This window comes from Peromyscus californicus, unplaced genomic scaffold (assembly GCF_007827085.1).
Source record: "Peromyscus californicus insignis strain IS unplaced genomic scaffold, ASM782708v3 Scaffold_14__1_contigs__length_90479793_seg_2, whole genome shotgun sequence".
Classification (NCBI taxonomy): Eukaryota; Metazoa; Chordata; class Mammalia; order Rodentia; family Cricetidae; genus Peromyscus; species Peromyscus californicus.
Window position 1 is genome coordinate 42683216 of NW_026294436.1, and position 13376 is coordinate 42696591.

Below are 13376 nucleotides of genomic sequence, written 5' to 3' on the forward strand. Positions count from 1 at the left end.
AAACCAGGGATTTTGCAACCAATAATTCATCCAAATAACATAATGTCCCCCAAGCATTCATTCACTTTTATATTTTCAACATGACAAGAAAAACAGAAAGATTAAGAATTGCATGACACTTTACAGTATGTTTTAATGTAATGAACACAAATACTGTAAAGTAGTCCTTACATCTATGTTCCTCTGTGTTGTGCAGGAACAAAAAGAATAATATGCCACTTATGCATCATTCCTAGAAAAGCTTTTTTTTTTTTTACTGCTTACTATTGGACTTGAACTTAATGACTATGAACTTAATGTTTATTCTAGCTAGAGTAACTATTGCAACACAAAAATATAGGCTGAGCATGAAGTGATTAACTACATCACTGTTAAAAATCAAACAAGTCTACAAGTTCTTAACAGTCTCTTTTTAAGAGGTATGCTAGAACTACAGAGATGGCTCACTGGTCCTTTCATAAAGGACCTGAGTTCAGTTCCCAGCACCCAGATGGTGGATCACAACCATTGCTAACTCCAGTTCCAGGGAATCCAATGCCCTCTTCTGACCTCCACAGGTACCAGGCATGCTTGTGGTACATAGACATACATACAGGCAAACATTTGTAAACATAAAATAAACAAATCTTTTAAAATACTGAAATAAAGAGAGAAAGAAAAGGTATGCCGAAGCACACCTAAAATTCCAGTATTCAAGAAAGAGACTGTTAAGTCTACAATCAGCCTAGACTACACATCAGTTCCAAAAACTGAAAGAAACAAAAGAGAAGAAAAGAGGAACAGGGTGCTGTGGGATGGTCTGTATGTGCTCTGATTGGTCAATAAATAAAACACTGATTGGCCAGTGGCCAGGCAGGAAGTATAGGTGGGACTAACAGAGAGGAGAATTGAGAGAACAGGAAGGCGGAGGGAGACACTGCCAGCCGCCGCCATGACAAGCAGTATGTGAAGATGCCGCTAAGCCACGAGCCACGTGGCAAGGTATAGATTTATAGAAATGGATTAATTTAAGATATAAGAACAGTTAGCAAGAAGCCTGCCATGGCTATACAGTTTGTAAGCAATATAAGTCTCTGTGTTTACTTGGTTGGGTCTGAGCAGCTATGGGACTGGCAGGTGACAGAGATTTGTCCTGACTGTGGGCAAGGAAGGAAAACTCTAGCTACAACAGGGAAAAAAAGGGAGGGAGAGAGGAGAAAAGGGGTGAGGGAGATGTTTATGTGCAGCAATGTAGCATATAAGCCAAGTTCTTCTGTAACTAAATATATTTACTTTAAATCTGTCACGGAATACGTTTTCCATTAATTCTGTGTCACTAAAATTCTGGCCATCCTTATTTTAGGTGGTAATATTTTCAGTGCATATTTCGCAAAAATGAAAATTGAAAAGTTAAAAGAAAACAGAGTTCACAGACACTGCATACAAAGAATCCATGAACACTGCAATACTTTCCAAAAGGCCGTTGGATAATGACTCAGCAATGAGAAGATCTGAGCTATGTGAATTGAATGTTCTACATCCTCTGGTTGTTTCCTTATAATGCTTCAGTTTCATATTGTAACAATGCCAAGCTTTTAGGACAATGAAAGAGAGAGTGTGTAAGTAGCAGCTTTAACCAAAAAAAAAAAAAAAAAAAAAAATTAAATAAACAGTAATGAGGACTGGTTTGTATATATGATAGAATATATATAAGATCTTGAAAGGGTAAGAAAATAAGGGGCTGGAGAGATGGCTCAGGGGTTAAGAGCACTGACTGCTCTTCCAGAGGTCCCGAGTTCAATTCCCAGCAACCACATGGTGGCTCACAACCACCTGTAATGACATCTGGTGCCCTCATCTGGCCTGCAGGGATATGTGCAGGCAGAACACTGTATATGTAATAAATAAATCTTTAAAAAAAAAAAAAGGGTAAGAAAATAAAATAAAATTGTCCTTTTAATTTTGAGCGTTATAAAGCCAAATGACTTTATATAAATTCTTTAGAGCATCTATAACTAACAAACATATTCCTTCAGTGCCAATTCTCATGTACCAATTAAATTTAGTGATAGAAATAGTAATAAAATTGTCAAGCCAAAGAAAGTTTAAAACGTAATTCTGAGCATCAGTCACTATGATCAGAACCAGATCAGGGGTTTTGTGATGTCAAACTCACTGTGAACTCTGCCACCTATGTATCTTTATCAAGCCAAAATTTATTTGCAAATCTATTTCCATATTCAATAGACCACAGCCTGTTAAATTGTCAGTTGCTACTCCACATAGGGGTTCCAAAAAATCTGGCAACAGTAAAAGGTTTCTGAATGTGTAATGACCAAAACCGAATTCAAAAATCAAATGTGTAATGAACACATTCTAGCACTATTCGAAAGTGTTGCAACCATGACGTCACCACACCCTTGGTTCTAAACACACATATGCATACTTTCACTGAGCATGTAGTTCATGTCATAATATGCCAATGAGCACTGCTGGAACACCTCATATCATATATAAACAAAATACATCCATCTTATTAATACACAAATTTGCTTTCCTCTTTAACAAATGGTAAGATTATACATATACCAAAATTGTTTTTAAATAAATTTATGATTTATTATTAAATGTTCTATTTGTATATCTACCTTTATAAGTCTATATACTCAGGCTGCTTAAATTTTCTTGGATAAAAACAGATTAAAAGTGGAAAAGTTTAAGAAGCACTATATGAGACATGCTTAAAGACACTTTATGATAAATGTGCAGTTAATTTTATCAATGTCAGCACTGGGTAAAAGTAATTCAAGTGGAAGTATCTTAACTTCTGAAAATTGTTATCATCTCATAAATTTTCACACTGGTTTCGGTTTCATTACTAGCGATGCTTTCAAAAGCTAAGTCTGAAGCAGCAAATAAGCTCATCAGCTCCATGATGTTGGTTTCTACTCTATCTGTAGGAACAAAAGGAAGATGGGTAAAAAACATCCACAAGCTTCATGTAGGAGAGCAAATGACAAAACCACTCTCCCATGAAGAACAGGTTAGAGAGACATGATTAGATACATGGTCAAGAGGATAAAAATACTCTTTAGTGTTGAAGATCTACAGGAGATGAAGGAAGGATACCTAGGTGGGAGAAAATTGTGTCATATGTGTGAGGCCTTGAGTTCAAGCTCCAACATTACTTACCTACACACACACACACACACACACACACACACACACACACACACACACACACACACAAGCTCACAACCATCTGTAACCCAGTTTTAGAAGATAAGATATACTCATGTGGCCTGTGGGCACCAGACACATACATAGTATACAAACATATTCAAGCAAAACACTCATTCACATAAATAATAACTTTAAAATAACACTAGAAGTTAAAATATTTGATTACTGCTTGTATAAATTCCAAGACAAGACTATGAGGTCAAAGGTTTATATATGTAGAGTCATATAATATATATCTGACAAACATTCTCTCAGAAAAGTATACATTCAAACTTAAATTCCCTAGTGCAAAGGATGAAGCTACCCATTGCTGACAAACTGTAAGCAACAAAGAATTTAACTATGTAGATATGAAAGACTATTTTAAGTGTGCCATTAAAAATTTGCTGAGTGTTACTGCAAGTGAACTGTCTTTGTGCTAGACATTACAGACACAGAGTCCATTGTGATTGTTATGTAATCAAATAATATTAACACAAAAGGATATTCATTAAAAAAGAACAAGAAGGGTAAAGAGAGAAAAGAATGAATACTCTTAATAGCTACAGGTGTTCAGAGGTGATAAAAAGGCAATGTACGCTATTGGTGAAAAGGGACAAGACAAACACTTGACTAGAAACTTATTTCTAGTAACAACATTAGAAAATTAGGGCCAAACCATACTAGATGCCTTTTTATATGATGGTTGGTTGGAGTACTGCAGAAGCCATACTAATGTTATATTTCACACCTTAAAAAGTGAATCTTATGGCAATCTTACCAAAAGCAATATACAGATTCAATGCAATCCCCATCAAAATTCCAACACAATTCTTCACAAACCTCGAAAGAACAATATTCAGCTTCATATGGAAAAATATAAAACCCAGGATAGCTATAACAATCCTGTACAATAAAGGAACTTCTAGAGGTGTCACCATCCCTGACTTCAAGCTCTACTATAGAGCTATAGCAAAAACAAAAAACAAAAAACAAAAAAAAAAAAAACCCACCATGGTTATAACTGTAATTAATGAGGCAATTCCACATAATTTATCTGGTAATCAAGAAAGGTTTATTTCTGGGGTAACTTACAGCCAATAGGGGTTGGTTACAGGATTCGGGAGAGATGAGGTACCATCCAGGGGAGAAATCTGGCTTGGTCTCCCATCCAGCCTCCAGGACCACGAGTATCCAGAAGGGGACAGTACATACGCACCTCAAGTCTTAAGGGGCTCCCTCTTAGCCATGCCCTTTGGGCAGGTCAGCCCCAGGCGCAGGACATAGGCATGTGTGGCAGTTAACTGCTATCACTCTAGGGACTGTGTTTCAAGGTCAAAGCTGCAACAGCTACCCACTACATCTCCACCCTTTTGTCTAAATAAGAAAATTCTAAAACAAAACTATTTACAATAGGGGTGATTATCAAATATTGTCCCAGAGGAATAAGGGATAATGATCTAGACAAGATGAAACTACACCAACAAGAACACCACCAAACAAGAAACATATACTGAAATCCAGACGAGTCTGGAATATAGGTAAATGGCATGTTACAGAGATCCTTCCAAAAGATGTCATACCTTGAAAACCTGAATCTAATACTTATTATGTTCTAGCTAACATATAAGAAGATTGTAATTATAACTGTTAGCCTCCAATGCCATCAAAGACCTGAGAAGGAATATAATAACACCTGAGAAACGAGAGAAGGACACAAGCAAATTTTGGGAGTCTTGTGAGAGTAGACAGAGAAAGCTGGCAGCCTGGACAGTCACCTAGAATTTCTCAGTACTGTTGGTGCATTCAAATTGGCTACAGGCCTAGAGTATCTGTTAGACCATTTTCAGAAGCAGGTTTTTTGAAAGACTGTCCTATCCTGTCTTGGCAGAGTTCAATAGTCACTTTTCTTTGTGTCCTGCTCGTACCAAAGGGACAGTATTTGTACTGTCAACAGTTGAGGCAAGGGTAGTTCTTTCCCAATAGGCCATTTTTTGTGCCAAGAAGACAAACTTCCAAATGGAAATGTCTCAGAAGCCCAACATTCTCTCAGGATCAGATTGGTGTTGTCAGGAGGAATCATGTCTCATGTCAACAGAATTCTAAATTACTAGAACACTTAAATGCCATATTCTCTAGGTCTATGAAGTGTCTGAAGACTACCTATCCATCTGACATATGTTTCTGTAAGTCTGAAGAACCTAACTAACATAACTATAGAAATGACAAATGTGAGTGACTCAGTAGGTCTTCCCTACTAAAATAACTTAAGGGCTAAGGCTTCATATAACAAGATAAACAGTCTGTAAGCAGATGTACTGTATAAAGACAATGACCTCAAGATTGTGATAATACACAAAATAGCTTAAACAGAGTAGGAATGTATATATAGTACAATATGACAATAATCCTAAATATGTATCAATAAAAAATATCCTAAACAGAGGTAGAACATACATACAGTATGACAAATATAACATTACATTTGTATCAATATACGAAATATTTCAAACAGGAGTAGAAATATATGTACATTACAACAAATATAGTTCTGTATTTGTATCAATATATAATTTATCTTAAATGGGAATATAAAAATAGTTTGCATTTGTATCAATATACAAGAATCCACATCAGTGCAAATTATCTAAGGCTGATATTTTACTAAATAAGTTTACTAGTAAATACAATAATCTACCCTAATATCCTATACCTATCCATTCCCCTTTTTCTTTTCTGAAAAAGAATACTGAGCCCAAATTTTATTGTTCCACCTCCAAGCCTACAACCATCCATTCATAACCCTGAGAAAAATGAAACATTTGGGAAAGGGGCATCGTTCTCTCTGTGGGGTGCTGTAAGAAAGTTTAGATTGTTAGGTCTCAATAGGACTATCCATAGAGTATGCAGCTAGTCTCAGAAATGGATAGAATTATCTGATATTCTGGCTAAAAGTGTAGTATGAAGGATCATCTCATCTTGGAACTGTTCTGAAGAGTTTTTAGTCTGAAGCTGATCATGAGTAATCATTCTGGACTGGGTGGAGTTGTTGCTGTGGGGCCCCATCTTCCTTCTAGAGACTTCAGAAATTGCTATTGAAGAAGGCTTATATTTTTACTGTGGAAAACTTGACCATTATTAATATCAAAGTGCAAAGTTTGGATTTAAAGATAACATGATATGTAAAAAGGAATTCCGAAAAATCAAGAATAAGCATGGAGAGAAATAGAATCTTGGTGACAATGGTCCCTTTTTATTGTTTCTTTTTTCTGTCCCACACCAGACGGCTCTTTTGATATAAGACAGAATCTCTTAAATTTTTCTTTTTTAGCAACATGCTTGGGTTTAGAGAAGGAGGGAGCCAACTTCCAACTCCAAAGCCTGCTTGATGTATAACTGAATCAGAACCATAACCTTTCTAGAGTTAAAGAGATATAGATGTTAGGCAGTGAGATTTTACCAATGTAGATTGGTACCAATAGATTCCTTTCTTCTGTTGCAGATGTCTAGACATGCAAGGCCTTATGATTTCTGGAAGATGAGTATTTCTATTATCCTGTAAAGACAAAAAACAGAACCCTGCCCCAACCCTTGTTTTTCTTACAATTTGTAGAGATGTCACATCTGTGGATGAGGTTTTATGTCTCATCAAAACAGAAAAGTGGATCAATGGAATCAAATCAAATACTCTGGTGTAAATCTACACACCTATGAAGACGTGATTTTTAACAAAGAAGCCAAAATGACACAGGGGGAAAAAGAAAGCATTTTCAACAAACGGTGCTTATATAACTGGATGCTGGCATGCAGAAGAATGCAAACGGATCCATGTCAAGGGCCCTGTACAAAACTCAAGTCTGAGTGGGTCAAAGACCTCAACATAAATCCAGTTACACTGAACATGATAGAACAGAAAGTGGGAAGAAGCCTTGAATGCATCGGCACAGGAGACAACTGTGGGGATCCTAGCATCTGTAATATCCATCCATCTGTCCCTGGCACTTGAGCTGGCTTTTAGGAACCTATTCCTCATGCTGGGATGCCACGCCCAGCCTTGATGCATGGGGAGGAGGTTGGTCTGCCTCAAGCTGATATGTCATGCTTTTGTTGACTCCCATAGGAGGCTTGCCCCTTTCAGAAGAAGGAGGAGTGGATGTGGTGGGTAGATGGGAGGTAGGCAGAGGGAACAGGAGAGGAGGGAGGGGGCACTGTGGTTGGTATGAAAAAATTTAATTACAAAAGCGAATTTTAATATTACAATATAAGCTCATTTACCAATATTTTAAAAGAAAGCTGTCTGCTTTTAAAATATAAATCGTGTAAGCCATGAATAAGCCACGTCCACTTAATTGTATCTAATAAAAAAAATCTGATTAAATAGTCTGAGTACAGAGTCATTCTAGACTTTTGAGTCTTTTATAATAGTTTTGCCAATCAAAACAATTATTCACAAGCAATCTCATAATTGATTTCAAATTTTAGCTAAATGTAAACAAGTTTTTGTACTCTAATATCAACAATTTATAAGACACTACAAATAAAGGTAATTACAATAATAAGAACAGATTGCTAGGTTTGGGAATTAACATCTTTGATTTTTGGTGGTCTGACAACACTGATATATAATCAGTGCACACAAGTATTAGTTAAAAGGATTCACAAGAAGACTGGAGAAATCTGGGGAATCAATCACTTCTGTGCACCTAGAAAGTTGCTTTTTGCTTTTAAACAAAATATTCCAGTTATTTTTATAATTATTTAGGATATATATAGAACTTAAGGAAACAATGCAAAATAATTTTCCTTGTAAGTTAACTTCAATATTTTTGTTTGGGAGACTCAAAGGAAAAAAGTATGGGGTGTTAAGGGATGAGGGAAAGTGGGGTGAATATTCTCAAGATACACCATATAGCTGTAAAAATAATCAAGATACACTGTGTACATGGTAAAATTGCCAAAGAATAAATAAAACATATTCTTTTAAAATGTATGATGACATGAGTTTTTCATCTGATTTTAAATGCCTGTAGCAAAATTCATACTGTTTAGCCTAACAAGAACTCAAAATCAATATACTGGGATATTACTCTAATCACTTTAATCACAGGAAGTTGATGAAAGGGCCCTAAAATCGTTAGAGCTAGCAGTATGCTGTTTCTTCAATAAAATCTAGAAGGTAACTTCCCTAATGAGTCCATTTTATAAAGAGTAACATAAATCTTTGACTATTATAATTTCATCTTTCACTATTATTAAATTTCTAATTGGTGAGTAGTATTATTTTTGTTAGTCTGATACAATTTAATTTATTCTGAGCAAAACTGATAATCAGATCTCCTCAATTATAACCCAAATCAGGACTAAGAAGAAAAATAAAATCTGTATCTATACACAAAATAAAATAAATATGCCAGATATTCTTGGATCTCCCAGCTTGCTAAAGCTGTGTGTGTGTGTGTGTGTGTGTGTGTGTGTGTGTGTGTGTGTGTGTGTGTGTGTAGAATATGTGTATGTGTGCACTTACGTTTTCCTTGATAGCTCCCCACCTTAGTTTCTGAGATAGGATCTCACTAAACCTGTAACTTGACATTTTCCCTAGATGGCTGGCCATTTAGCCCAGCTAGGATTACAGGTGCCTAGTGCTATTATGTTGGTGCTGGGCATCAGAACTTAGGTAGGTCTTAAAGCTTGCACATCAAGCATTTTTACCCACTAAGCCAATTTTTCGAACCCCAAAGGAAACTATTTCCAAAAGAGCAAAATTTATAACTATTATGAAGGCAAAACAAGTTTCACATTTGAGGTTCAAAACAGAAAAGTCAGTGATTCTAACTGCTAAACAGTATCTGTATTTGAAGGCCTAACTAGAGTGCTAGTTCAAGAAAACTTCATCTCTTACATCAAAACATGAATATTTCATTGTTCATGCTGATTATAAGATATTTTTAATAAACCCTGATTTTTCTTAAAAACAAACAATAAAGTCCATGTTTACCCCTTGTCTATATTTTTCCTCTCTACAATTTTTATTATTTATAGTCAACCATGGTCCAAAAATATTAGATAGAAAACTCAACTGTGCATAGTTCTGAGTAGAGTGATGAAATCTAATTCCTTTAGGAGGTCTATGCAATAGACTACCCATGCATTTTACTTTGTAGCTACAGCAGATGTCAGACTGTCACAGTATTACAGTGGTTGTTCAGACGACTTTATTTTACTTAATAATGGTTCTAAACTGCCAGAGTGGTAATGTTGGCAGTTTAGAAATGTCAAAGACAAGTTAGTAAAAAAAGTAAAAATTTTGACTCAATAATGAAAGAAAAATATCATATGCTAAGGCTGGTAAACCCTTTGATGAGAACACATCTTTTTTTTTTTTTTTTTTTTTTTTTTTTGGAGCTGAGGATCGAACCCAGGGTAGAACACATCCTGTATCCAAAAAATTTATGCCCAAACTGAAAACATTACAGTCACAGTATACGGTAAGTGCTATGTCAAATTAGAAAAGGTGTTAATTTTATATATATTCGTTTTTGTACGGTGAGTAAACAGCTAACTGAGTAAAGAAGCAGCCTTCAGAATGGGAGAAAAATCCTTGTCAGCTATGCATCTGTATATGTATATCTGGAATATATAACTTCAAAAAATTAAAGAAAATAAAACAACTTAACCAATAAATAGGCTGAGGAGCTGAACAGAACTCTCAAGAGGAAATACAAATGTCTAATCAATAGTCTGTAAAGTGGGAAATTAATATTACTCTGAGATTTCCTTTGCCCCTTGTCAGAACAGCTATCATCAAGAAGATAAAAGACAACAAGTGCTGGAGAGGGGGTGGGGAAAAAAGAACATGTGTTCACTCCTGCTGGAAGTAGAAACTGGTATGGCCTTGTGGACGATCAGTGTGGAGTCTTCTCAAAAACCTAAATATAGAACTTCCATATGACCAAGCTACACCACTCAAGGGCATTTACCCAAGGAACTCTATATTCTTCTACAAAGGCATCTGCTCATTCAAGTACTGTTATTCTACTTACAACAGATCTCAAGGCATCTTCCCAAATTTTTTTTTACCATCTTTCATGAAGTAATTAGATGGCAAAATTCTAGTATTGGATAGCAACATTGAGAAACAAAAAGGAAAGGTAATGAGTCAGGAACAACAGAAATAGACCCCAGACTCCTGATTCTTAGTTCACACAAACCTACAAGATCTCATTTAATCCTTGCCATTCTGACCTATGATCTTATAAAATAATATCAATAGCAGTAATAGCAGTAGTAAAAATGGCACTTTTAATGGTAACCACTAACAGTTTTTATACAAACTTTAGGGAAGCCTCACAGTGAAGTTAGTACTATTATCTCAAAAGCAAATGGAGGCAAAGGGAATCTGGGTAACTAATCATAGTCACACTGTGTGGAAGTAATAAAGGCACTGGTATCCATGTAGTTACAATCATAATTACCATGCTTTTTGCATCCTGGCTGGTCACAAGACTTAGGAGATTTAAGGTGGCCTGTACTAGTATGATACTTACTAGCAATAAGGACCTTCTGTTCTCAGCTGGTATTAGTTGTTCCAAAGCAGTTGGTAATTGTGGCTGTCTTCCTTTTCTGAGGTTTCTTCATTTATTTATTATTTATGGTTATATATGTATATGTATATGTATATGTATATGTATGTATGCCTGTGTGGGTTTATGAGTACCGTTTGTGTTCAAGAGCACTCAAAGGCCAAAAGAGAACATCAGATCTCATATAACTAAAGTTAAAGGTGGTTATGAGCCTCTATATGGGTACTGGGGACCAAACCCAAGTCCTCTGCTAGTATAATAAATCCTCTTAACCACTGGACCATCTCTCCGGTTCCAGTGTCCACCTTTCAATCTTCAAAAGTATTTCAGTTTAGATTATAGATAAATTGCACAGTCACCTTAATAATACATAATTTCTTAGTAATATATATTTTCTTTTGATTTTTCCCCCTTATTTATAAAGTAAGAACACTTGATTGGGGGACTTTAAGGTCTGTTCTGTTTCATGACAACTTGACACAAGCTAAGGTCATCTGTGAAGAAGGAATCTTAACTGAGAAAATCCCTCTATAGGACTGGCCTGTAGGCAAGTCTATAGGGCATTTTCTTCATTGATGATTTTATGCAGGCAGTGCTAACCCTGGGCAGGTGGTTCTTGCCCAGGGTTGGCACTAAGCAACCCTGGCAGTATAAGCAAGCATGCTGAGCAAGCCATAGGAAGTAAGCAAATAAGCAGCACTCCTTCATGGCCTCTGGATAAATTCCTGCCTCCAGATTCCTGCCCTACTTGAGTACCTGCCCTGACTTCCCTCAATGATGGATTGTTGATTGGAAGTGTAAGGTGACATAAACTCTTGCCTCCTCAAGTTGCTTTTGATCATGGTGTTTTATCATGGACAAGATCTTTTACAATTCTAAACAATATAACCATGCAAATTCAGAACAAGGACACCTATGTAGAAATGTCTTTATTTATATATAAAATTCATTGTACTGGATGGTTTGATGACTGGAAGTGTTAGATAAAATAAACTCTTTCTTCCTCAAGTTGCTTTTGGTCATGATGTTTTATCACAGTAATAGAAACCCTAAGACACAATCTTTTTACAACATAACTATGCAAATTCAGTACAAGGACAAGTAAAGTCTTTGTTTATGTATAAAAATCCATCATATTCTCTACAATTGAACTTTTATGGAAATAAAGGTTTAACATCTTTTTAACATGCATCTAATGTTGAATGTCTCTAATCTCAACACTTGAGAGGCAGAGGCAGGAGGATCACTTCACATTCTAGGCCAGCATGATCTACCCAGTGAGTTCCAGGCTTGCCTGGGCTACCAAGAAAGACTCTGCCTCCAAAAACAAATCGAAAAAAGAAAGGGGAAAATTTTTATCCAAGTTATAATTGTATACCTCCAAAATGAAGCATCACTACCAAAATCTGAATAGTCAGGTATTTTTAAAATTTATTCTATTACTTCATTTTATTTATTTATTCTATTATTTACTCCATTTATTTATAACTTCCCTCAAATTCTACTTTGTGAAGATAACTACTTCAGTTCTCTGAACTGACTTAATTTTAATACATATGGCAAAAGGACCTACTTCAAAAGAGCTCTTTTTTCTGATAAATAAAAAAGTCCTGAGTAAACTATAGATAGATATAAATAAGCATAGGTAAAAAAAAAAATTCTAAAAGAAACCTTAGAAATAAACAAAATTTTCTAATGATTTTACCAAAAACGAAAAAAAAAACCTCAATAAAGTAATTCTTCAGAGAAAATAAAATCTGAAGAACACCAATTTACACAAAATTTTACTCAGAAAAGCATTCTATGTAAAGTTGACTTTTATTTCTGTTTAATAACTACATTTAACTGCACTGATACCTAAGTGTTGTTTAAAAGACTACAAGATTTATTTTCAAAAGTATTTTATTTTCATAACATCATCTCAAGCAACACACATAATTTATATTATTTACTCTGAAATTCTGATACTTGTTTTAAATTATTTTTATATATAGTCTTTTCCCTATACCTTTTAGTGTTGGATAAAAGTTCCCTTTAATTACAAAACACTTGAAATGAAATCCAATGCTGAAAAAAGAAAACAAGCTAAAATAAAAAAATTCTTATTAATGTTTAAATGAACATTTTTGACAAATACCATGGTTATTAACTACATAAAAATGAGATTTACATGAAAATATTAAGTTCCTTTTGACAAATAAAATGTATACAGAATTCTATAAAGAGAACAAAAAGGCATTTTTAAAGGATATAGTCTCAATCTAGGGACAAATAGCAACATTCAAGGCATATTTATTAGGCAAATAAATTGAAACAGGCAAAAGGAGACTAATAAAACAGCTGCATCATAATTTCCACTATCAAGTGAATCCAGTTCATAGTGGACAAGAAGTGTTCATAAAATAATGTGTTCAGAAAGAAATGTCCTAAAGTAAACTATAACTACAAAAAGCTGACCTTAAATAGAAATTGTATTAAAGTCAACCAGGTGACACACACTTATAATCTCAGCACTTGGGATGTAGAGGGAGACAAGAGTTGAAGATCACCTATGGCGCTCTCTCTCTCTCTCTCTCTCTCTCTCTCTCTCTCTCT

The 13376-nt window shown here is 35.2% G+C and overlaps 1 protein-coding gene across 4 annotated transcripts in view; it reads right to left on the reverse strand.

Moving 5' to 3' along the window:
• Rasal2 (RAS protein activator like 2) overlaps nucleotides 1-13376 on the reverse strand; it is a 309127-nt gene that overhangs the window by 186454 nt on the left and 109297 nt on the right. The window lies entirely within an intron of this gene.